Genomic DNA, 25,914 nt, shown 5'->3' on the forward strand with positions numbered 1-25,914 from the left:
TCGGGTTTCTGCAGAGGGTTAATCCCTGATGCCACAATAGCATGGGGGCTGACCTTTGTTCCTGATGATCTCTTGGATGGATAGATATGTTGGGTGGTGGGTTGGTTGCACTGTCTGCACACATTGGTTGTCTGGTGGGTTGGTTGGTTGGATGTACTTCATACATTGATTGGCTGGTTGGTTGCAATGGTGACACATATTGGTTGGTTCGATGGATTGGTGGATATGTTGTCAGGGTGTTTGGTTGTTCTAGGTACAGATACTGGTTAATTCATGGATGGATTGATGGATGAAAACGTTGGATTACTGGACATTGGTTGGTTTCACAGATATGTTGGAAGCTCTGGATACATTGTTTGGTTACTGATTGGATGAATGCACTACCTGATATTGTTTGCTGGGGTGTTGTACTGGACACATACATTGGTTGGTTGGAGAGAGAGCTTGGATGCACTGCATAAATTCATTAGTTGGATGGTTGGAGAGATAGGTTTGATGCACTGCATACATTGGTTGGTTTGTTGGTTGGTTGGATGTACTGGATATACACATTGGATGGATAAATGGAAGGATGGGATGCTTTGGTTGGTTGGACACACTGAATATATACATAGTATATAGTGGATATAGACATGGGTAGGTTAGTTATTTGGATAGTTTGAATGCACTGGATATATTGGTTGCATGGAAACATTAGAGGCACCGGATACATACATTGGTTGCTTGGATATGCTGGAAGCTCTGGGTACAATGGTGAGTGGATTGATTGGCTGGATAGAGATGTTGCATGTAGTGGATACATACATTAGTTGATTAGATGGATAGCTTGGATGAACTTGATACATTCCTTGGTTAATTGGTTTGATGGACACATTGGATGCACTGGATACAGACGCTGGTTGGTTTGTTGGCTAATGGGTTGGAGAGATTCCATGATGTATTGAATAGATATATTGGTTGCACAGATGGATGGATGGATAGCTTGGATGCACTGGATACAGACATTGGTTGGAGACAGTCAATGGATACACTGGTTTGATGGATCAGGACTAGGCAGGTAGTGGTGGGATATTTTTCCAGAGGGATCTGTGAGGGTGACCGGTCCATGGAAGTGGGGAGGCTGTTATGGACTTAGGAGACACCAATTACCGAGCAGGAGTAACAGCATGAAGCCCAGTAGCGTCAGCGGAGCAGGAGCTAGGAAACGTTTTGCGGGACAGGGAGCACAGTTCTCCAACACACACCCGTGCCCCTCTCCAATTCCCTACCCAGGGCGCTCACCAGAAGGGCTCCTTCCCTTTGGCTATGCTGTGCTGGGGGGGCTGGGGAACATACTCAGAACATCTCTGGCCCCGAAGGTTGGGCCCACAGGGCAGATTGTAGTGGAAGCTGAGGTGGCCACGTTTCAGGTAGCACTCCCTGTGATAGGGCCCCCCAGACTTCAGTGGGATGTTGCAGACCCCGAGCAAGTCATCATCCCAGCCATTGTCTTCGTCCCAGACCTCGACACGGAGCTGGCTGGCGTCAGTGACACGGACAGAGCCAAAGTCCATGTGACTGTTCCAGACAGGGCTTTTTCGGTTCCAGATGGTGACAGTCCGCCTCTCTCTCCTGTCAAAGAAGATCTTGACGTAGGCATCCGTAGCTGTGAGAGTGTCACCCCGCAGATCACTGGCCCGCTCCACAGTCACCGTCAGTCTTGCCAGGCCCCGCTCCCGTGAACAGCACATGGTGTTGGTGGAGCTGTCCCCGGGGCAGACACAGGAGCAGGGATCGAGGGCGCTCCGCCGGGTCCCCGCTGGGCAGCTCTTGGTGCAATCCACCCGCAGGGCCCTCTCACGGATGTACTCGCTCACTGCCTGCCCCAGCGCCTCCCGCTTGGGGTCGTCCTGCCCCAACAAGGTGTGGATCGGCCTCAAGGAGTAGGTGAGCAGGCCAGGGAGGGACTTCAAAGTTTTTACCCAGCCTGAGAAGACCCCAACGTAATTGTTGGAGAAGAACAGGTCGCCGGTGTTTTGCCCTCCTTCCTCCTACGCATAGCGCTCCCGGTACGTCTTGCGGAAGCTCTGTTGGAATTTCACTCTCTTATTCTCCTTGCAGCTGCTGAAGCTGGACTGGTCTGAGCCCACCCCAGTATTCACGGCCACCTTGATGCTCAGACAGTCCTTAATCTCATTGACGGTCAGCCCATCCAGTGCCGCCTGGCAGACCTGCACGGCAGTCACGTCCCGCACCCAGCCCCCCCAGCGACGCCTGGGTCATATAGTGGGTGCCGTAGGTGTGAATCAGATGATGGTACTCCAGCTGGGAGGCCTTGTTGTACAGGCTAGGAAGGTTCTTCACCGCCAGGACAAAATGACCAGTGAGTGGAGGTTTTCCGCTGATCCCGAACCTGCCCCAGGGATCCAAGGAATTTATGAGAGAGTTAGAAAATCCCCAATAGCCAGCCCGGCCCAGATCAGAGCTGCAACCCTAGAGGAGAAAGGCCCCTGTTCCATTCCTCCACCCATCACAGCACAGCTTCCAAACCTGCGACCAGATCACAGCTGGCACCCCTAGCGGGCAAAAGACCTTCTCCCATTCCCCCAACCCCTGGAACAGACAGTCCCCCCCACCCTGGGGCCAGATCAGACCTGGGCCCAACAGAGGGGAAAAGCTGTGTCCTATTCCCAACCACTTTGAGCCAGCCAGTCCCTTGCCCTGGGGCCGGATCTCAGCCAGCACCCCTGTGGCTCAGGTGTGACCCTAACAGCACCCCAATGCCAGAGGACAAGGGCTCCCTGGTTTCTGGTAGTGAGTCTCAGCTGGCCTGACCAGTTCAGTGTACCCCACCTCACTCATGTCATCACCTGAATCTAAGAGGGGCCACGTAAGCTATCGACAGCAAGCTAATGCCGTGCTGCTCATTGCTATCATTTTGAGGCTTCTCTATGGAGGACACATCCAAACATGCATACGGGTGGGAAATTCTGTTATCAGAGTGCGTCTGCCAGGCAGGGCGATAGGTACTCCACCCTCGACAAAGGACTGTGGTTCTGTCCCTGAAAGGCATCTCCAAGGCGCAGTAAGAGACAAGGGGACTGCAAATGAGGGTCAACAGGACCATTAAGTCGGCAGGGGGAGGAGAGTACAGGAAACAGATCGATTTGCATTTTAGCAAATTTTAGTCCACCCGAGAGGTGGCTGCATCTCAGCACTGGGCGAGACATCCCGGTATGTCATCACTGTGCAGTTGTTACCCATCTGCCCCTCCCCAGAGCCAGCTACATTCAGTGCCGGATGAGCCATCCCCATGCTGGGAGGTGTCTGGGCTGCTGCTTACCTGTAATATGGGCAGGAAACCTCATGGCTCACAAAGGTGTATTTGTCATTCCGCGACTTCTGCGTGACAAATTCGGCCAGTTTGGAATGTGAGCCGGCCAGTCCAGCCCCACCTGGACATTAACCGTGGACACCACGGGCATTTTCAGCCCCACCTTCCAGTCGTTCTGCACCACGGACGCTGCGGACTCCATCATGCCCATGGCCGACTGCTGCACCGAGCTGCTGAGCTTTCGTTGGCACGAGACGCGGACCCTTCAGTCCACCGCGGCCAGCGGCAGCCTCTGCCACTGGCCTCCCTGCAGCGGGTTCTGGCACAGGGTGCAGGTGCCATTCGGGCTGTGCCACTGGCTGGTGTCCAGCACGTGGGCCCCCGTCTTGCCCAGTGTGGTCACGTCAATCCCCTCCCCCACCAGGCTGTGCCTGGGCACGAAGGTTGCATTCGTGCATGCAGCCGCCATGCCTGTCTGGCATTCGGGGGAGACCACGGGGAGGAGGAAGAGGAGGAGGAGGAGGGTGCAAGCACTAGGTTTGGGCATGGCTGGTATGTTGCGGTCCCTGGCGCAGGAGTCAGCGTCAGTCTCCAAAACCCCTACAGGGAGAGACAGAAAAGAGATCCTGCATGAATCATAATTCAGTAGCAGGTAGTTCCATGGGTTAACCTGGTTATATGGAGAGCCAGAGGCATCCAATTACCATTGGCTCTGTCAACCACATCTTATATCACACCTGGAACCTGGTGGCTTTATGCAAATGACACAGTGACCAATTTGCATGTCTGAACATGCATTTGTTAATTTGCATAGCCCCACCCCTTTCCCTTGCCGTCGTTGTAGCCCTCACTCGCCACTAGGGGGAGGAGATTGTTGCACATACCCTGTAAGTTGCAATTACATTCAGTGTGCTGCTGCTCTGTCTGGGTCTGGCCAGTAGGGGGCGGTGCGTTCCCACACAAAATCCAGGGCTTGCTAGACATTAGTCCCCAGCTGCTTGGCAGCGAGGCCAGCGAGCGCTGGGCTCACACTGGGCATGACTGGCCTCACCACAGAAACTGCTGGGGCCCCCTAGTGGACATGCCGAGTGGCGGATTTGGTTACATTTAGCCACCAACTGAGGGTCATATTCTAGGGTTTCTTTAGCCCAATCAGAGCTGCTTCTAGCCCAGTGTGCCATGTCTAACACAAGCCAATTGGCCCTGCCCCTCTTTGATCAGAGGTGGGTTCAGACCATGAAGCATCAGATTTATATCCCATTAAACACACATATTTAAAACCTTTAGGATCATAATTCTGGATCTCCCATTCTCCAGGGAAAGGTCCTGTTCAGAATCCTGATAAACTCTTGGCCTTAGTCCTATCCTGTGCCAATGAGTTCCACAGGTTATGCGGAGATTTCAGGACAGTATTTTCAATGCATCTTTAGTGCAGTGGGTTCCTGGTCCATCACCAGGGTTCCCAGGTGCATCCGTAATACAAATAATAAATAATGACAATTTCTTTCCAGGCAGGTAACTGGCTGTTCTGTCTTGCTATTGAGAATGCAGAAGAGAGCTTATAGAAATGTTAGACTTGTCCTTAAGCAGTGGAAATGGAGGCAGGACTCCTGGGTTCTATTCTTGGCTCTGACACAGACAAGAGTGATGTTGGACAAGCCTCTGAATCTCTCTGGACCTCAGTTTCCCCATCAGTAAAATGGGGAGAATGATCCTGCCTTTGTCAGGTTAGAGCATCGGCTCTTCAGGACAGGGACTGTCTCTCCCTGTGTGTCTGGGCGTCGCCCATCCCAGTGGGGTCCCGATCTCAGTCAGTGGGGTCTGTTTAGTGCCCAGCACAAGGGGGGTCCTGATATTGGTCAGGGTCTGTGCTTCACCTGGCACGATGGGACCCTGATCTCGGTCGGGATCTGGCACGGGGGGTGGAGGGAGGGTTAGTCAGAGTCTGTGCAGCGCCTGACACAAGGGAGGTCCCTGGTCTTGGTCGGGGTCTGTGCAACACCTGGCACAAGGGGGGCCTTGATCTCACTTTAGGCTTCTAATGCTAGCACAATAAACAAAAGCATATTAGCGAGACAAGGCGGGAGAGGGAATATCTTTTATTGGACCAATCTCTGCTGGGGAGAGAGACCAGCCTTCAGCTCCACAGGGCTCTTCGTGTCTCAGGAAGAAAAGCTCGGTGCAGCCCGACAGCTTGTCTCTCTCGTCCACAGAAACTGGTCCAATACTTAACTGAAAAGAGTGTCATATGATGGGAAGCATGGCTTAATGTTAATAACAGGCTAGGCTACCAGCGTAGACTTCAGTGCCAAAATGGCTCACCCGGAGCGAGGATGCAGCTGCCTCTGGGACGGGGCAGGTGGGTAACAGTTGCGTAGCTATGCTGCATGCGGCTGGCTTGCCCGGTGATGCGATGCAGCCACCTCTGGGGCAGGACAGCTAGGGGAACAGACAGACAGCGACGGCACACAACAACGGCTTGCCCGGTGCTGAGATGCAGCCACCTCTGGGGTGGGGCAGTTTGGTAATGGCCACTCAGCAAAGCTGCACAGGGGGGGCTTACTCGGCCCTGCGATGCAGCTGCCTCTGGGGTGGGGCAGCTGGGGAGAGCTGCCTACCAGCATTGGAGGGCACAGACAAGGGCAGTGCAGGGGAGAAGCAGGTTAGCCAGGGAGCCCTGAATAGCACAGTGATCGTCAGTGGGGTATGGTGCTACCCCCCCCCTAAATTTCCCATCATGCCAGCCGCAGCTCCCCACTCCTCTCCCCAGTGCCCGTCACCCCAGTCTGGATCTGCCCCTCTCAGCCCACCCCCCAAGTTGCCATGCCCCCTAGAATACTCTGGTGGGTCCAGCGAAGCGCAGGGCTCCTGTCTCGGGGTCCAGCACTCGTTCACCGGCTAGAGGCCGAGCTGCCCAGATCTGCCGTGTCTCAGCCCCAATTTAACCACCAAGGTGCCGCCCTCTAGATCAACATTCGAGGGAGCCAGCTGGGCAGCTGTCACCTGCCACTCCCCCATCGAGACAATGAGCCATTGAGGATCACTGGTCCGGGGGCGGGGAGCATTATGGGTGCTGTGAGAGGTTCAGGGGGTGGGTGCCATGATGGGCTGTAGATGTGTGGAGAGGCCGTGGGGTGAGGGCGGCTGGGGATTATAGGGTGCCATGGGGAGTGCCTGCAGAGGGCGTACCCCTGCCTCCCTCCCTCCTCCACTGACCCTATGGGGTCCCCTGACCCCTTCCCCGCAGTCCCAGCCTCCCCCACTCACCCCGCCACACTCCCAGCTTCTTTTGTACTTTCACAGAGTGGAGGCCAGAAGATCTGAGAGATTGGTGCCATGATGGACTGTAGACACGTGGAGCAGGTTGAGGGCAGCTGGGCATTATGGGGTGCCAGGGGGAGCACTGGAGAACCTCTGCCTCTGTCCTTCCCCAGGAGCAGGGAACAGGTCCCAGGTGCCACCCATGCCCAGGGCCCTTGCCATGGCAAGGAATGAGGTGAGATATGCCCCGATGATCCCAACAGGTGCCAGCTGCAGAGGGAGGCAAAAAGCTCCCATGGTCCCTGTCAGTCTGAGTGAGGCGGGGACAGGGGTAAATTCCTTCCCAGCCCCATATCCGGCAACCCTGCCCTACCATCCAGGCAGCCAGAATGGGGATTGTCTGGTCCAGCTCAGAGCACGGGCCCAGCCAGTGTCTATTCTCCAGCTGTGGCTGATCTCTGATGCTTCAGAGGAATTGGTGGAGGAGGGGACCCAGATACTTCTGGTCAATTGTGCATGGATGGGGGGCGGAAGCGGGGGGGGGGAATTCCTCCCTGACCCCTGCAGGTGACCAGCTGAAGCATGAGATTGGACAATGGTCATTGTCTTAGTGCAGAGTTGTGTTATGAGCGTGTAGCAATGCAGAGGGCCTTTAGCCAGTCAGTCCCAGTCTCCTCCCCAGCTCCCAGTCCCAGTCTCGCTGCCCAGCCAGCCCCAGCCTTCCCTCTCCAACTCTCATTCACCATTTCTCTCCTGCCCCAATCTCTCCAGCCTCCTTGTCCCCATTTATTCCAGTCTTTTGGGGAAAGTTTGCCAAAGTTCCAGGCAACTGGAAACAGGGTCTTGTAACGTGAAGCTTTGGACAACCTTAATAACAGGCAGTGCAACCAGGTCTGCTTATAATGTCGTGACGGCTCACCTGGCATTAAGATGCAGCCACCTCTGGGGTTGGGCAGCTGGGTAACAGCTGGGTAACAGCTGGACAGAGATGCTGCCCAGGGATGGCTCGCCTGATGCTGAGATGCAGCCACCTCTGGGATGGGGCAGCTGGGAATGGCCACACAGCACTGTTGTGGGGTGTAGAGGAGGGCAGTGGGCGGTAAACTTTGGGGAGAGGATGGTTAACAAGGAGCCCCTGGGTAGCAAGGTCCTTAGTAGTGGGGTACATTCCCTGGGACCCCAACCCCTGCTCCCCACCCCTCGTCCCAGCCAGCTTCTCCCTGCAGGGACTTTCAGCCCACCTGCCCCCCTGCCCCTAGATTACCTGAATCCAGTGGGTCCAGCAAAGAGCAGGGCTCTGTCCACATTCACTGCTCAGAGGCTGAGCGCAGCCCAGAGCTGCCTTCGTCCCCCCTCATCTGCCAGCTGCCGCCCTGCCAGACCCAGCATCTGGCAGCCGGCTGGGCAGCTGGGGTGAGGCTTTTTCACCCGCCACTTCCCGATTGAGACAATGGGGCCTTGAGGAACACTGGGCCTGCAGGGGGAGGGGTTGGTTTGACGAGGGAGGATGGTGGGCGTGAGGTGCCGGGGTAAGGAGGTGCTGTGGGGGAGGGTGGTGCCAGACCTGGTGCCGACCCTCCCCGGAGCGCAGCAGTTCATTGCACGTCCCAGACCTGGAGGCGGAGCTGGCTGGTCTCCCCCACCCATAGGGGCCCCAGGCCTGGGCGAATGCCCCAAGCTGGGTTGTCGGCGTTCCAGACGGTTTCCTTCTGCGGCTTCTGGCCCTGGAAGGAGACCTTTGACGTAGGCATCAGTGGGGCTGGAGCAGTCGCCCCACAGGTCGCTGGCCCGCTCCACCGTCACCGCCAGCTTCCCCTGGCCCCGCCCCCGCAAGCAGCACATGGTGTTGATGGAGCCGTCCCCGGGGCAGACACAGCAGTAGAAGTCATCGGTGCTGCACTGGGTCACCGGGGGGCACCTGTGGGTGCGATTCATAGAAACATAGAAGATCAGGGTTGGAAGGGACCTCAGGAGGTATCTAGTCCAACCCCCTGCTCAAAGCAGGACCAATCCCCAACTAAATCATCCCAGCCAAGGCTTTGTCAAGCCTGACCTTAGAAACCTCTAAGGAACCAGATTCCACCACCTCCCTAGGGAACGCATTCCAGTGCTTCACCATCATCCTAGTGAAAAAGCTTTTCCTAATATCCAACCTAAACCTCCCCCACTGCAACTTGAGACCATTACTCCTTGTTCTGTTGTCTAGTACCACTGAGAACAGCCTAGATCCATCCTCTTTGGAACCCCCCTTCAGGTAGTTGAAAGCAGCTATCAAATCCCCCCTCATTCTTCTCTTCTGCAGACTAAATAATCCCAGTTCCCTCAGCTTCTCTCCATAAGTCATGTGTTCCAGCCCCCTAATCATTTTTGATGCCCTCTGCTGGATGTTTTCCAATTTTTCCACATCCTTCTTGTAGTGCAGGGCCCAAAACTGGACACAGTACTCCAGATGAGGCCTCACCAATGTCAAATAGAGGGGAAAGATCATGTCCCTTGATCTGCTGGCAATGCTTCTACTTATACAGCTCAAAATGCCGTTAGCCTTCTTGGCAACAAGGGCACACTGTTGACTCATATCCAGCTTCTCGTCCACTGTAACCCCTAGGTCCTTTTCTGCAGAACTGCTGCCGAGCCACTCGGTCCCTAGTCTGTAGCGGTGCATGGGATTCCTCCATCCTAAGTGCAGGACTCTGCACTTGTCCTTATTGAACCTCATCAGATTTCTTTTGGCCCAATCCTCTAATTTGTCTGGGTCCCTCTGTATCCTATCCCTGCCCTCCAGCGTATCTACCACTCCTCCCAGTTTAGTGTCATCTGCAAACTTGCTGAGGGTGCAATCCATGCCTTCCACCAGATCGTTAATGAAAATATTGAACAAAACCAGCCCCAGGACTGACCCTTGGGGCACTCCACTTGATACCGGCTGCCAACTAGACATGGAGCCGTTGATCACTACTCATTGAGCCTGACGATCTAGCCAGCTTTCTATCCACCTTATAGTCCATTCATCCAGCCTATACGTCTTTAACTTGCTGGCAAGAATACTGTGGGAGACTGTATCAAAAGCTTTACTCAAGTCAAGGAATAACAAGTCCACTGCTTTCCCCTCATCCACAGAGGCAGTTATCTTGTCATAGAAGGCAATTAGGTTAGTCAGGCCTCCACAGGGCCCTCTCAGTGACATACTCGCTCACCGCCCACCTCAGCGCTTCCTGCCTGGGGTTGTCCTGCCCCAGCAAGGTGTGGATGGGGCACAGCGAGTAGGATACCAGGCCATGGCTGGCTTTGAGGCTCTCCAGACCTTGCCGTCCTGCCCCTCAGAGAACAGCGGGTCAGCGTGGCTGTGGCCGCCCGACACCTCAGTGTGGCGCTCGCTGTAGGTCTCGTGGAAGCTCCGCTTGAAGTTCTGCTTCTTCTTCTGCTCTCACGCTGGCTGAAGGCCGCCTGGGCCCTGCCCTTCCCGGCCCCGATGCTGACAGAGGCCTCCAGGCTCAGACAGTCCTTGACCGCGTCAGCTGTCATCCCGTCCAGCGCTGCCTCACAGACCCTCACGGCCGTCACATCCCGCACCCGGCCCCCCAGCTGCAGCTGGGACACATAGTGGGTGCCGTAGGTGTTGATCAGCTGATGGTACTCGAGTCGCGAGCTGCTGGTGTAATCCTCCGGGAGGTCCCTCAAGGCCTGGGTGAAATGGCTGGTGAGCGGAGGATTATGGGTAACCCAGAACCTGGGAGAGAGAAATGACCACTGTGTGACGTACCGTTGGACATTGGCAACTTGTAGGGGTAGAGCTCAGTGTTGTAGATCCACAGACTCTAAGTCCAGAAAGGACGATTCCGGTCATCTAGTCTGACCTCCTGGATAACACAGGCCAGAGACCTGCCCTGAATTAATTCCTGTTCAAACTAGAGCAGGTCTTCTAAGGAAAAAAATAAAAACCACTCCAGATTTACAAATTGTCCATGATGGAGAATCCACTACGGCCCTCGGTAAATTGCTCCAGTGGTTAATCACACTCTCTGTTAAAGATTGTGTCCTTTCTTCCTGTCTGAATTGGGCTAGCTTCAATTTCCAGCCATCAGATCTACTGAGACCTTTGTCTGCTAGATTGCAGATGCCATGATTAAAAGCATGTTACCTGTGCAGACTGCATAATTTATTCTGATAACGTGAAGCCACAACAAACCTGCCTGCGCCTTTACGGAATTAAAGAGGTACTCATAATTCTTATTATACACAATCTTTGGAGAATATAATGACTTACAGGCATGTGACCTATTGCTGATTTCATCATGTGAAAGATTTCAGCTAGCTAAGGTATTTCTTAGGAGGAATTCTGTTTTCTGTCATGGCAATAGGCCTCAGGTGTGAGAGGAGATAACGCTATTGGCTATAAAAATGTTTACACGATAACGTGTATGTCCTTTAATCGTCTGTACTATTTCCTTATATGCTATGATTTGAGAGAGATACATGTGTCCTTGGGATTGATGCTTTGTAGCAAATGTGTGACAGAAGGCTTTAATTGCAAGGTGTCGAAGGTATCAGTGGGCAATTGTAAATCTACAAAAGATAAAGAGATCAGCAAGATTGTCTTATCAAAGACAAACAAACATGCCACTGTATTATCAAGATTCAAGCACGAGGTCATAAAAGCTATAATTCCTATTTAAATATTATTAAATTATTTCCTTGTAGAAGCTTTCTGAGGTCTTCATTCTTTCAACTTTAAGACGACCTCTGATGGCTGGAAGCAGACACCCCAACTTCCTGAGTTCCCAGGGGGTGCTTGACCTCTGCTCTGCCCCAGCCCCCGCCCTCACCCCTTCCCCCAAGCCCCGACCCCAGCTCTTCCCACCCCTGCCCCACCCCCATCTTGCCTCTTCCTGCCCCGTTCCTCCCCCGCCTCTTTCTGCCCCCGCCGCTCCTCCCCAGTGCCTCCTGCTTGCCCCGCACTGGTACTGCAAGGGTTAACTCTATTCTTTGGGCCGAGGAGTCCACGCCCCCTCGGCCTTGCTGGGCATGTTCCGGGTGGTGACTAGGTATAAAAGGGAGCAGCTTGGCTCATTCGGGGCTGACCACTGAAGATGGAGGGTGCACTCCATGAGCTCCAGCCCCGGAGCTGCTGAAGCCCCAGGTGGCAGAAACCAGAGATGCCGAGATCCAGGAGGATGCCCAAGGAGTGACAGAGCTGCTGAGAGCCGCACAGACCGAGGAGCCCAGACACCCTAGAGCCCTGCCCCAGGGACAGGGTAGAAAGTATCTAAGGGGGGCTAGTCACTGTGCCGAGAGGTGTCAGCGTGTTTCGGGCAGATTCCCCACTGACCCAGTGGCAAGCATATTTGTCACTGTCAGGGTCCTGAGCTGGGACCTCGTGGAGCAGGGAGAGCCCGGGTCCCCATACCCAGCTGCCACCCAACCCTAGGGGCGGCTCACACCCCTGACCGGTCACTAGGCCGCACAGCCCTACAAAAAATCCCTTCATTCAAAAATAAAACAATGTAAAACTTTAGCGCCTACAAGTCCAATCAGTCCTACTTCTTCTTCAGCCAATTGCTCAGACAAAGAAGTTTGGTTACATTTGCAGAAGATAATGCTGACTGCTTCTTGTTTACAATATCCCTTAAAAGTGAGAACAGGAGTTTGCATGGCACTGCTGTAGCTGGTGTTGCAAGATATTTACATGCCAGATGCGCTAAAGATTCATATGTCCCTTGATGCTTCCACCACCATTCCAGAGGACATGCGTCCATGCTGATGACGGGTTCCTTTGTGTATTTTGACGTGTGATGTTGACAGTTTGTGTGTTTGAATGGTTATAAAGCTTTAACTTTTTGAATCTCAATGACTTTTGTCATTAAATAATTGTTGTCTGACCTGTCCCCATTTCTGGATGCCCCATAATTTCCCACAGCTGTGAAAATTTAAATAGATAAACATTTAACAAATGATTAAAATGCATAATTTTGCTCAACTGTGAAAATGTAGATAGAAATAAAAACAATGCTTAAAAAGAAACATTCATATTAGCCATTGCAATGCTAAAATAAAATAAAATAAAATAAAATAAAAGTCATATTTGGCCAAGCCTTGTTATCTATGATTAGGGCCTTACTAAATTCACGGCCATGAAAAATGCATCACGGACCGTGAATTATAGTCTCCCTCATGAAATCTGTTTCTTTGTAAAGGGTAAAAGTATACAAAAGTACACAGCATTTCTCAAACTGGGGGTCCCAACCCAAGAGGGGGAGCAAGGCTATTTTAGTGGGGTCCCAGTAATGCCAGCCTTACTTCTGGGCTGCGGCTGGCGGCAGAGCTGCCTTCAGAACTGGACTCCTGCCCAGCAGCCTCTGCTCTCTGGCCACCCAGCTCTGAAGGCAGCGCAGAAGTAAGAGTGGCAATCCCGTGACCCACACACACAATAGCCTTGTGAACCCCTTTTGGGTCGGGACCCCCAGTTTGAGAAATCCTGAGTCTTATGGGCTTTACATGTTTATATTTTGCCACTTAAAAATACGTTATTCATGTTTTGTTACAACAGTGTGAAATGTAACATCTAAATGTCTGAAACCGTGAAATTCAAGATTTTTAAAATGGTATGACAGAGAAATTTATGAAAACGGACTGTGAATTTGTTAGGGCCCTATCCATGATAAACCAAACAGGACTCACCTACCCTTAAAAGTAAGTCCCTTGCCTGTCTATAAACTGTTCTGGAAAATTAATATGATATTCAAAGAGTCATTGTTATCATTTTGGGGAGAATATGTTGTATTTTTCATGTGTAACGAAGAGGCTGAATATCTGCTATAAATGCAAAACTCACCTTGATTATGGAACCTGAATTAGTACTTCCATAATTAATAGTAATTAAAATTTGGCTGTTTTTGACAAGTGAGCTCATGATTTCATAGACTCATAGAATATCAGGGTTGGAAGGGACCTCAGGAGGTCATCTAGTCCAACCCCCTGCTCAAAGCAGGACCAACCCCAACTAAAGAAACCAACTTTTCCCCCCTGATTTTCATGTCTGGATATTTGTCATGGATTGTTGTCTCTTAAAGGGCACTTAGCAGCCTTAGCTGGAACACAATGAAGTTTTCTGTCTGGGAACGGCCTTAGTTTTTAGAGGTAACTCTCTGAGTTGAACACAATGTGTCATGTGTATTGCTAGGGAGGCGAGCCCGAGCGCTGGTTAAAGCCAATCTCTCCGCTGGCCCTGTAAAGCGTTTCCCCAGAGCAGGTCTGATTGTCCAGCCGGCTCCCCGGCCCTGCTCCCTATTCTAACCCTAACCTAACTCCATTACTTTACCCCTAAGGCCTGTTTCAACGTTATCCCAGCTCTCCTCCCCTAACCCTAATTTAATCCCTATGCTAACCCTAACCCTGCTCCGCTTCCAAGATCAGAACCATGGGAATGGGCCCATCTAACCTGATTTCCCACCCCACCCCTGCCAGATCAGAGTCAGACCCATAGGCCCATGTAGCCTAGTATCCCGCCCCCTCCCTGCAATTCTGGATCACACCTATAGACCCATCTAGCCTGCCATCTCCCTGCCACCCCAGGTCAGACCAGTGGGCCCATCTAGCCTGGTATCCAGTCTTACACTGTGGCCAATTCTGGAATAACCTGCCCTCCTGGGGTCACTTTCCTCCTGACCCTCATTAATCAGAGGGTAGTTTAAGCCTTGGAGCATGACATTTACATCCCTTCCAAACATATTTGTTTTAAACCCATAGGAGTATAACTCTGGCTCTTTCCATTCTTCATGTGAAGATCCTGTTCCGAATCCTGACTCACGTCCTGTGCCAATGAGTTCCACGGGCTATGTGGGTATTTAGGGATAGTATTTCCTTTGAGTATTTAAGATTAGTGGGTTAGAGCAGGGGGGGCTGGGAGCCAGGACTCCTGGATTCGCTCCCCAGCTCTGGGAGGGGAGTGAGGTCGAGAGGGTTAGAGCAGATTTGCATGCACAGAGATCTATTCAGGCTTTCATCATACTTCCTAAATGAGTCATACACACTGGCGTAGTCTGTGTCTGTGTGTGTGCGGCTGGGGCCATGGAAAGCTGCCAAACCAGCCGATCATTTGCAAGCTGAGATTCTGTCATGAGCCAGCTCAGCGTGGGTGAGGGCCAGTGGATGAAGGGGAGAGCAACGTATTTCGGACACACGCCTCCCTTTCCCTGCAAAGTGCTCCCTGCCCTGATGGAGGGAGGGGCCAGGGCAGCGCGAGGCCAGACAGCGGAGAAGCAGGCAGAAGGGCAAGGGCAAGATTTCTGCTCACAGCTGGGGGTTGGAAATGGAGTGCTTCTGGCAAGAGAGACACCGTTTGTTGGGGTCGCTGAGATCAGCGCGCACACAATGGGGGCGCTGAGCCCTGTAGGAGCCAGTCCCTCACCCTCATAACTCATAGTCTAAACAGACAAGACAGGCCCAGCGTGTGGAGGGGAAACTGAGGCACAGCACAATTCAGTGACTTGCCCACGGTCACACAGGGTGTTGGGAGGTGAACCCAGCAGTCCTGGAATCTTCCCTGGGCCATAAGGACAAGAGCACTCCCCTGCTCACCAACCCCCAGCCTGGCTGATGTGTCTCTGAGGCCGGTGTGGAATAACTAAATTCTGCAACACCTCAGCCTTCGTTTCAAAAATTAATTCTCTAGTCCTCGTGGCTGCAAAGAAAGCCATCCAACCAGTGTGACTGTTGCCAGAGTCTGCAGAAAGCCTGACACAACAGCTCTGAGCAGAGCGAACTGGCCGCATTTGTCTCCAGGGGCTCGTTCACACTTGAAGCTAATGATGTCACTTGCTGGCACATCAGTGTACATCGACGTGCTGATCATTTGGGTGGATGAGGCAGGAGAAGGGCATGAAGGTGACACCAATAAGGGAAGGGGTAATTGGGAGTTGCTGTGGAGAGACCGAACAAGGATTCAGGTCTGTAGTTTAACTCCTGTTGATTCTGAAGCCTAATGAAAACCCTTTAAAATGTCAGTTTTCACTCTGTCATTGCTCATAGTCTCAGCAGATGGGTGGGAGTGGAGCCCATGTGGGGCAAGGGGAACTGGGAGCTGACACAAGGAAGTGAGGAGTGTTCACATCTATCGTGTCTCCCCGTGTTGACTCTGGAGTCTAATGATGGCATGTAACAATAGCAGTTGTCACTATTCCACGGCTGATTATGTTAGTGGGGGTGGGAATGGAGCCACCAGGGGAAGGGAACTGGGAGCTGCTATAGGGATGGAGGGAGGGAATTGAGCCCCACAGTTTAACACAGTTTAACTCTGAAGCAGAATGAGGATGCTTGAAATCACAGATGGGCTGGTTGAGATTTCCTGGTATTTCCCTGCGGGGAGGGAGAGTTCAGATCTTTTCCCAGAGCCCGCTGTGGTTACAAATCTGCGGAGAGACACTGATTCCCACTGGCTGCAGTTTCGTTTTTTAACAGTGGTCTCCTCAGCAGCGTTCGTAGGTACTGAGAGCATCGGTGAGAGAGAACACAGGCTGTTCTCATCCCTGCAGGGATCGGCCGCTGAAAACTGCTTCATCTCTAACAATCATAGACTCATAGAATATCAGGGTTGGAAGGGACCTCAGGAGGTCATCTAGCCCAACCCCCTGCTCAAAGCAGGACCCATCCCCAACTAAATCATCCCAGCCAGGGCTGGGAAAGCCAAGGAAATGCTGGGACTCCTCGGGAAATTAGCCCTGCAGCTGGACAGGAACAAACCACAATTTCTGGTGACAGAGCACAGCAACTGTCAAGGTTCCTTCCCCGCTCTGAACTCTGGGGTACAGACTTGGGGACCCGCATGAAAGACCCCCTAAGCTTATTTCTACCAGCTTAGGTTAAAAACTTCCCCAAGGCACAAAATCTTTGCCCTTGGGCTAGGGTACACTGCCACCACCAGGCGCTTTAACAAAGAACTAGGGAAAAGGACCACTTGGAGTTCCTCTTCCCCCAGCGATCCCCCCCATCCCTTACACCCCCTTTCCTGGGGAGGCTTGAGAATAAACAAGTTGAGCACAAACCAGCTTGGGTTTCTTAGGACCCTACAAACCCAATCAGATTCTTAAAAAAAACCAGAACTTTATTAGAAAGAACAAAACAAAGATAAAAGACTCTCTGTAAGATTAGAACGGAAGATAATCTTACCGGCAGTCAGATTCAAAACATAGAGACTCCCTCTAGGCAAAACCTTAAGTTACAAAAAGACACAAAAACAGGAATACACATTCCCTCCAGCACAGCGAATTTCACAAGCCAAAAAAAGAGAAAACCTTACGCATTTTCTAGCTAGATTACTTACTAACTTTACAGGAGTTGGAGGGCTTGCATCCTTGATCTGTTCCCGGCAAAGGTATCACACAGACAGACAAAAGCCTTTCCCCCCCATTCCCCCAGATTTGAAAGTATCTACTCCCCCATTGGTCATTTTGGGTCAGGTACCAGGGAGGTTACCTTAGCTTCTTAACCCTTTACAGGTGAAAGGATTTTGCCTCTGGCCAGGAGGGATTTTATAGCGCTGTATACAGAAAGGTGCTTACCCTTCCCTTCATATTTATGACAGCAACAATGGCGCGGAGCTGGTCAGAAGGCTGCGATCCACCCTATGGAGCGTCATGAGCTCCTCTCCCAAGAGCGTGAGCATCCGAGACATGGCCGTGGCGGCACGGAAGCTCGGGATCCAGGTGGAGGAGGGCGGTGGAGAACGTCGGACTGCATTGGAGCGCGTCGAAGAAATCAGGGCGGAAATACAGGACATGGCAAAGTACAAGAGGGAAATGCGGAGGCTCCAAGGGGGTCCGTGGAAGAGCTTGGCTAAAGTGGAGAAAGAGCTGTGCCGGATGAAAGGCCAACGGGACGTCCCTCCGGAAGACTGCAGATCCCAGCTGAGCGACAGGTGGCGTTGACGTATGTGGGGCACCCGCACAGAGTCAGTAGAGGACGGATGGAGGGACAGACACACACAGAGTCACTAGGGGCAGTGTGGACACACACACATACACACATACGATTGCAGCCGCTGGGGGCAGCGGTAAAAACAGAACCCCCTGCTTACTACGCAATAGAGCAGTGGTTCTCAAACTTTTGTCCTGGTGATCCCTTTCACATAGCAAGCCTCTGAGTACAACCCCCCCTTATAAATTAAAAGAACACTTTTTAATCTATTTAACACCCTTATAAATGCTGGAGGCGAAGTTGGGTTTGGGGTGGTGGCTGACAGCTTGCGACCCCCCCAGGTAATAACCTCGCAACCCCCGGAGGGGTCCCCACCCCCAGTTTGAGAACCCCTGCCATAGAGGCTTGAGGGTGCAGCACTAAAAGAACCAAATTAGGGCCAGGGGAAATCTGATTCCTGCCCGGCTCAGCCATGCAGTGGGCCCCCCCGCCTTGTAACTGAGGCAGGAATGAGCTTCACAGAGTCGAAAGCCAGAAGGGCCCCTTTAGATCAGCTCGTCTGCCCTCCTGCATAGCACAGACCAGAGAATCCCTCCCCCAGCCCCCCGTGTTCTGCCCACTCACGTGGGTTAGACTATTTCAGTGCACAGGAGACCAAACCATTGCGTGCTATGGGCAGAGAGCAGGAGGGATCGAGATTCCCCCGATGTCCCTGGCTCCTGCGGTGGCAGGCAATGGAATAGGTGAGACACCCCCAGACAACGCCGCAGGCCATGCGCACCCCATGTTGCAGCAACCCCCCACAAGCTGCCTGCCCTTCTGACCCAGGGGAGATTCCTTCCCACCCCCAATCTGGTGACTCTGAGCACATGAGCCAGACCCGCCAGCAGAACAAGGATTCTCTGGAGCGGCTCGGGGCACAGGCCATCCCATCAGTGTCCTGTCTCCAGGGGTGGCTGATCCCTGATGCTTCAGAGGAAGCGGGGGACAGACAATCCCAGATACTGCAGGCCAGCTGTGCAATGGGGCAGATAGGGTGTGAATTCCTTCCTGACCCCTACAGGTGACTGGCTGAAACCTTGAAGCATGAACCCCAAACCCTTGTCAGGGATCACCCTTAGCATTGGGGCTCTGTAAAGAGGGGAGGGGACCTGGGCTTGCTGTTCAAAGGAGAAATGGGTGCGGAGGTGGGGGCGAGACAGAGGAGATAGAGTACCAGGGGGTCGACATGGGGGTTGGGATTCTGCTGTTCCAAGGGAATCCATAGCCAGAGTGACCCGTGGGACCAGACAGATTTGTGCATGGGGCAGCAGAAGCCAAGAGTTAGAGGTAGATCCCCAGCTGGGGATCTGCCCCATTGACCCCAATGGAGCGACAGCTGAGTGATCCCAGTAGGGGATCTGGCCCCATTGACCCCAATGGAGTGACAGCTGTGTGATCCCAGCTGGGGATCTGCCCCATTGACCCCAATGGAGCGACAGCTGAGTGATCCCAGCTGGGGATCTGGCCTTCAGAATCACTCCTCCACCTTCTTCCTATGCAGCCGCCACTGGCCTCCCCTGAGCTGTCTGATGCCCTTTGCATTGAGTGAGGTCCTGGCTTTGCAAAACGAGATCTTTCCAGGGTGTGACATTCTGTACCCCAGAGCAACACCCGAGCCCCCCCCATATTTACCACGGTGATATGACTATGATACGTTTTATGTGAAGTTTGTCATGTAAGGTATCAGTGGAGAAGTTATGATTTGCCGAATATGATTACCCTGTTTGCATGCAAAGATACGTTTTGTAGCTGAAGTTATGAATAATGACTATGAACCAGTATTCCAGCTGTGTTTGCTCCTGGGTGACACCCACAAGGTAGTTTACATCCGGTCTAGCCAGCACATTGTGGAAGAACCATTCCAGGTAATGGCCCATTAAGAAACAGAATTGGCCTTAGAAGAAGCCTATTCCCACCTGATGGACTTTCTTGTGGAGGCTCCAGACAGTCTATGAGTAATGGCTGCTATGTCTCATCGAAGCACGCTAGGGCATGTGACTAGATCATGTGACACTGGACTCCATCTTGTGTCTGTACTTTTCCACAAACTATACTGGGGACTTTGCTTGGAACGATGAAGTTCCCTCCACATGGAAGAAGCCATAAAAGGAGACAGTGACATAATCACTTGGCCCCACTCCCTCCCCACAACTCAACACCTGGAAGCATGTCTGCAGGACTAAGACTTTGAACAGGAGGAGGGTCCCAGGCAGGAAAGGTGGATTCAAGCTTGTGTATGAAAGATTTGCAAACTGCTTGTACTGTCAGGGTGAGACGCTGCTTGATTCAAATTTATAGAGCTTAGATGGCAATTTTGTTTTTGTTTCTGAGGTAATCTGTTTTGATTTGTACGCTCATTACTTATAATCACTTAAAATCTATCTTTCTGTAGTGAATAAATCTGTTTGGTTTTTTTTTTAACTTAAACCAGTGTAGTGTCTGTAGTGCAAAGGGGAAAACTGCTCAGGGTCAGGGACTGTTACATGTCCTCTCCACGTTGAGGGAGAGGCGGACTGGGAAATAAACGTACACTGGTCAGGTTTTTTGACCAGGGCAAGAGGGTCCTAGCCTGGGGAGGGCGCACCTGGCTGGAGCCTCTCTATTGTTGGTTAACGAGTGGCTAGGAAAAGCATTCATGTAACTGCAGCTGGGTGTGTCCCTGTCTGTGGAAGGATGTGTAAGTGCAAGACCTGGAGAGGCTTGCAGCTTGTCACAACCTCACAGCTGGAGAGGGGGCCCAGACCAGTATGCCAGAGAGTTCAGCGGTACCCCAGTTCCAGGTTGCTCCCCGGGGAGGCCCATCAAACAGGGAATCGATTACCAGTCCCTGCACTCCCTCTACACGCACAGACTCAGTGGAAGGCTGTTTGGGAGGGATGGGTTCGTATTCCTCAACTAGCCCTTCACCGGGTGTCCTCAGCCCAGGAGAGCAGAATTTTTGCAGCGGGGAAAGAGACAGACAGACGACACCCAATCCCAGCCACTAGGGGACAGCAGGGACCCAAACAAACCCACGCTCCAGCTCTGTGTCTGCAGATCTGGCCACGCAGAGTCCAGCTAACGCTCCATGCCTGGTAGAGGGGGAAACTCCAGGAAAAGGGGCTAGCGAGACCCATGGACAGCAAGAGGGTGGGAGAGAAAAGGGGGCAGAGATGCCCTACCCCAGCCACATCCGATGGCTCAGGGGTGAGGGTCTCCAGCCTGTGCCATACAGGTCAGACCAGCTGCTCACAATGGCCCCATCTGGCTTCCCAGGTACCCACTCCAGCACTCCTCAAGTACCCTGCCCATGACATACATCACCCTCTAGCACCCCTCAAATACCCCCTCCAGCACCCCCCCCCAAAAGTATCCCCCTCCCCCTTGGCAGTGTCCTTTTTTGGGACCCTGAAATATGCTAACTCCATCTGCAGCCCCACGAACCAGGGCACAGCTGCAATCACACAAATGTGGCCCAGTCAGGGGAGCGGGGCCAAATCTGAGTGATGCTGCAGCCCCAGAGGATGCAACACCCAGAGCGGAGAACCAAGCCCCGCCAGCCCAGAGAGAGGCGGGCCTGCGTAGGCCGAGAGAGGAGCGGGTGTGTTGCCTGGGGGAGGTGGATTCAGGCGGCCAACCCCCAGCAGGGACAGATGAGGCTCCCTCCCCCTGAGGGCAGTGGTAGTGAGGGGTCTCCAGCCCTGGCTACCCCCGGGGAGCGTCACACGCACACTGACAACTCGCCCCCAAGTTATGTCTAAATCTTGCCGATCCTTTCTGCAGAACAGCTCGAAGATCTGGCCCTAGTGGGAAGTTTTGAGGGCTTTGTCCGGCTTGGAGCTAGACTGGGTTCTGGTCACTCTCCATTTTCTGTTGCTTTCTGTTTCCACGTGAGTGAGCCAGGAGTAAAACGCAGTGAAGGTGGGAGGGTGCCACAGATCTGCTATCGAGATGCGAAAACAGGATAGCAGTTATGGGTGATTGCATGGCTTTTTCTAATACAATCCCTGCCCTCCTTCCTCCCAGCTGTCGCTCCACAGCAAAGCAGCTGGGATGTTGAAAAAGGACCTGCCCTTATTAGGGTTCAGAGTTAATATGGCATTGAGCTGGACCAAGGCCAGTTCGTGCCTCTTTTGCTGCTGTTGTGTCAGGCTCTCTGCAGACTCAGGCTGAGATTAAATGAGTTGTTCACCCTGTACTTTAAGAACCCAAACCAAGGAAGTCCCAGCCAGGAGACCAGCTAACAGAAGGGTTCTTAACAGCAGGAAAAAGCTGGGAAAAGTGATGCACATTACAGAGCGTTCTAAACAGACGTGGTTTCATGTGGCGCTGAGTTCCAAAGGTCTGGATCTGAGAACACTTTATCTGAAGAACCCACCCCAAAGACAGCTGCATCTCAGCGCCAGGCCCCATGTGGCATTGCTCTGTAGCTGTTCCCCAGCTGCTCCACCCCAGAGGTGGCTGCATCTCACCACTGGGCGAGCCATCCCCCTGTGGCATCACTGTGCAGCTATTCCCCAGCATTGAATAGTTTACTATTTGCAAGGAATTTCCTTTGCACTCTATGGCTGGAGCCTGAATAAATTCCAGGAGACGTCTTCTTTCTGAGAATAGGTGGCTCTGAGGGTGTTTGCTTTTTCTGTGTACTTGAGAGACAAGGAGGGTGAGGTAAGATCTTTTATTGGACCCACCTCTGCACTTGAGGCAGCTGTAAAATCTGGTCATAGTCGCGAGCATGTAACGCCTGGGCTATGGTTTGCCCCAAAGTGACACTGCACAGGGATGGCTTGCCCAGTGCTGAGATGCAGCCACCTCTGGGGTGGGCCAACTGGGGAACAGCGGGATAATGCCGCTGCATGGGGATGGCTTGCCTGGCGCCGATATGCAGCCAGCTCTGGGGTGGGGCAGCAGGGGAACAAGGAGTTCAGCTCCAGGGCAGTTGCAAGGCTCAGCTCTTCCCATGCCAGATCCCTGGTGCAAGGGGAACGCGGGCGCGACGGGGGCTGCCGGGAGCAGAAGCGTATTTCCTACTGTCAGTGCTTCTCCAAAGGGCCCCATGTGGGGATCTGGGATGCGAAGATTCCTCCAAAGTTTATGGGGCTCAGAGCAGTAAGGGGCGCTGTGCTGCGGGGTGGGGGTGGGGGTGGGGGCTCAGCAGGGGATGGAAAGGGTACTCAATAAGGGGCACTGTGCTGCAGGGAGCAGGTGGTGGGCTCAGCAGGGGGCGCTGTGCAGCAGGGAATGGGGGGCTCAGCGGGGGGCAGTGGGGACTCAGCAGGGGGCGCTGTGATGCAGGGAGCGGGGCAGGGGCTCAGTGGGGGGGGCTGTGATGCAGGGAGCGGGGCAGGGGCTCAGTGGGGGGGGCTGTGATGCAGGGAATGGGGGGATCAGCGGGGGGAGTGGAGACTCAGCAGGGGGCGCTGTGATGCAGGGAGTGGGGGGCTCAGCGGGGGGGGAGTAGGGCAGGGGCTCAGTGTGGGGCGCTGTGATGCAGGGAGCGGGGCAGGGGCTCAGTGGGGGGGGCTGTGATGCAGGGAATGGGGGGCTCAGCGGGGGGAGTGGGGACTCAGCAGGGGGCGCTGTGATGCAGGGAGTGGGGGGCTCAGTGTGGGGGAGTAGGGCAGGGGCTCAGTGTGGGGCGCTGTGATGCAGGGAGTGGGGCAGAGGCTCAGTAGGGGGCACTGTGCTGCAGGGAGCAGGTGGTGGGCTCAGCAGGGGGTGCTGTGCTGCAGGGAATGGGGGGCTCAGCGGGGGGAGTGGGGACTCAGCAGGGGGCGCTGTGATGCAGGGAGCGGGGCAGGGGCTCAGTGGGGGGGGCTGTGATGCAGGGAATGGGGGGCTCAGCGGGGGAAGTGGGGACTCAGCAGGGGGCGCTGTGATGCAGGGAGTGGGGGGCTCAGCGGGGGGGGAGTAGGGCAGGGGCTCAGTGTGGGGTGCTGTGATGCAGGGAGCGGGGCAGGGGCTCAGTGGGGGGGGCTGTGATGCAGGGAATGGGGGGCTCAGCGGGGGGAGTGGGGACTCAGCAGGGGGCGCTGTGATGCAGGGAGCGGGGCAGGGGCTCAGTGGGGGGGGGGCTGTGATGCAGGGAATGGGGGGGTCAGCAGGGGGGAGGGGGACTCAGCAGGGGGCGCTGTGATGCAGGGAGTGGGGGGCTCAGTGGGGGGAGTAGGGCAGGGGCTCAGTGTGGGGTGCTGTGCTGCAGGGAGCGGGGCAGGGGCTCAGTGTGGGATGCTGTGATGCAGGGAGCGGGGCAGGGGCTCAGTGTGGGGTGCTGTGCTGCAGGGAGCAGGTGGTGGGCTCAGCAGGGGGCGCTGCGCTGCAGGGAATGGGGGGGCTCAGCGGGTGGACTGGGGACTCAGCAGGGGGCGCTGTGCAGCAGGGAATGGGGGGGCTCAGCGGGGGGCAGTGGGGACTCAGCAGGGGGCGCTGTGATGCAGGGAGCGGGGCAGGGGCTCAGTGGGGGGGCTGTGATGCAGGGAATGGGGGGCTCAGCGGGGGGAGTGGGGACTCAGCAGGGGGCGCTGTGATGCAGGGAGCGGGGCAGGGGCTCAGTGGGGGGGGCTGTGATGCAGGGAATGGGGGGGCTCAGCGGGGGGCAGTGGGGACTCAGCAGGGGGCGCTGTGATGCAGGGAGCGGGGCAGGGGCTCAGTGGGGGGGCTGTGATGCAGGGAATGGGGGGCTCAGCGGGGGGAGTGGGGACTCAGCAGGGGGTGCTGTGATGCAGGGAGCGGGGCAGGGGCTCAGTGGGGGGGCTGTGATGCAGGGAATGGGGGAGGTCAGCAGGGAGGAGGGGGACTCAGCAGGGGGCGCTGTGATGCAGGGAGTGGGGGGCTCAGCGGGGGGGAGTAGGGCAGGGGCTCAGTGTGGGGCGCTGTGATGCAGGGAGTGGGGCAGGGGCTCAGCAGGGACGCTGTGATGCAGGGAGTGGGGCAGGGGCTCAGTAGGGGGCGCTGTGCTGCAGGGAGTGGGGCAGGGGCTCAGTGTGGGGCGCTGTGATGCAGGGAGTGGGGCAGAGGCTCAGTAGGGGGTGCTGTGCTGCAGGGAGCAGGTGGTGGGCTCAGCAGGGGGTGCTGTGCTGCAGGGAATGGGGGGCTCAGCGGGGGGAGTGGGGACTCAGCAGGGGGCGCTGTGCAGCAGGGAATGGGGGGCTCAGCGGGGGGAGTGGGGACTCAGCAGGGGGCGCTGTGCAGCAGGGAATGGGGGGGCTCAGCGGGGGGAGTGGGGACTCAGCAGGGTGCGCTGTGATGCGGGGAGCGGGGCAGGGGCTCAGTGGGGGGGGCTGTGATGCAGGGAATGGGGGGGGTCAGCAGGGGGGAGGGGGACTCAGCAGGGGGCTCTGTGATGCAGGGAGTGGGGGGCTCAGCGGGGGGGAGTAGGGCAGGGGCTCAGTGTGGGGTGCTGTGATGCAGGGAGTGGGGCAGGGGCTCAGCAGGGGGCACTGTGATGCAGGGAGTGGGGGCTCAGCGGGGGGGAGTAGGGCAGGGGCTCAGTGTGGGGCGCTGTGATGCAGGGAGTGGGGCAGGGGCTCAGCAGGGGGCGCTGTGATGCAGGGAGTGGGGCAGGGGCTCAGCAGGGGGCGCTGTGATGCAGGGAGTGGGGCAGGGGCTCAGCAGGGGGCGCTGTGATGCAGGGAGTGGGGGGCTCAGTGTGGGGGAGTAGGGCAGGGGCTCAGTGTGGGGCGCTGTGATGCAGGGAGTGGGGCAGAGGCTCAGTAGGGGGCGCTGTGCTGCAGGGAGCAGGTGGTGGGCTCAACATGGGGTGCTGTGCTGCAGGGAATGGGGGGCTCAGCGGGGGGGAGTGGGGACTCAGCAGGGGGCGCTGTGATGCAGGGAGTGGGGGGCTCAGCGGGGGGGGAGTAGGGCAGGGGCTCAGTGTGGGGCGCTGTGATGCAGGGAACCGGGGGGAGGCTCAGCACGAGGTGTTGTCTTGCAAGGCGTAGGAGGCTTGATATGGGCGCAACGTAGTAGACGAAAGATTTTGAACGTAAGCTCTAGATTGACGCTCAAAGCCCTTTGGTGCGGTTCATGAATCCATTTTTTATTATTGTTTGAACACTACTGCAAAAAATCAGGTTGTGCTGTGATTAACATTATTACATTCGTTTTAAGCCATTGTAACACCCAAGATCATTACACCTCCCTCCAGGTGATATATGTACACGAGGCAAATGAAACCCAAACTGAGGTGGGAGTGGGGGAAAGCCAAGGTCACCGCAGCGTTGACGATCAGACTTTGGATGCAAACATCGTCTCTGGTGCGCTATGAACAAAGCGAGGACCCGGATCTCAGTCGGGGTCCATGCAGCACCCAGTACAATAGGGTCCCTGAGCTGTGAGGCGCCCGGTGCGACGGGGGGCCCCCGATCTCGGTCAGGGTCTGTGTAGAACGTGGCACAATGGGGACCCCCAAT

The 25,914-nt window shown here is 54.8% G+C and overlaps 2 pseudogenes; both read right to left on the reverse strand.

The window, feature by feature from the left end:
- Window positions 1–1,277: 1,277 nt before the first annotated feature.
- Window positions 1,278–3,860, reverse strand: LOC125638100 (perforin-1-like; annotated as a pseudogene).
- Window positions 3,861–8,169: 4,309 nt separating this feature from the next.
- LOC125637855 (perforin-1-like) lies at window positions 8,170–15,407 on the reverse strand (annotated as a pseudogene).
- Window positions 15,408–25,914: the final 10,507 nt, after the last annotated feature.

The sequence above is a fragment of the Caretta caretta genome, chromosome 6 (assembly GCF_965140235.1).
Source record: "Caretta caretta isolate rCarCar2 chromosome 6, rCarCar1.hap1, whole genome shotgun sequence".
NCBI lineage: Eukaryota > Metazoa > Chordata > Testudines > Cheloniidae > Caretta > Caretta caretta.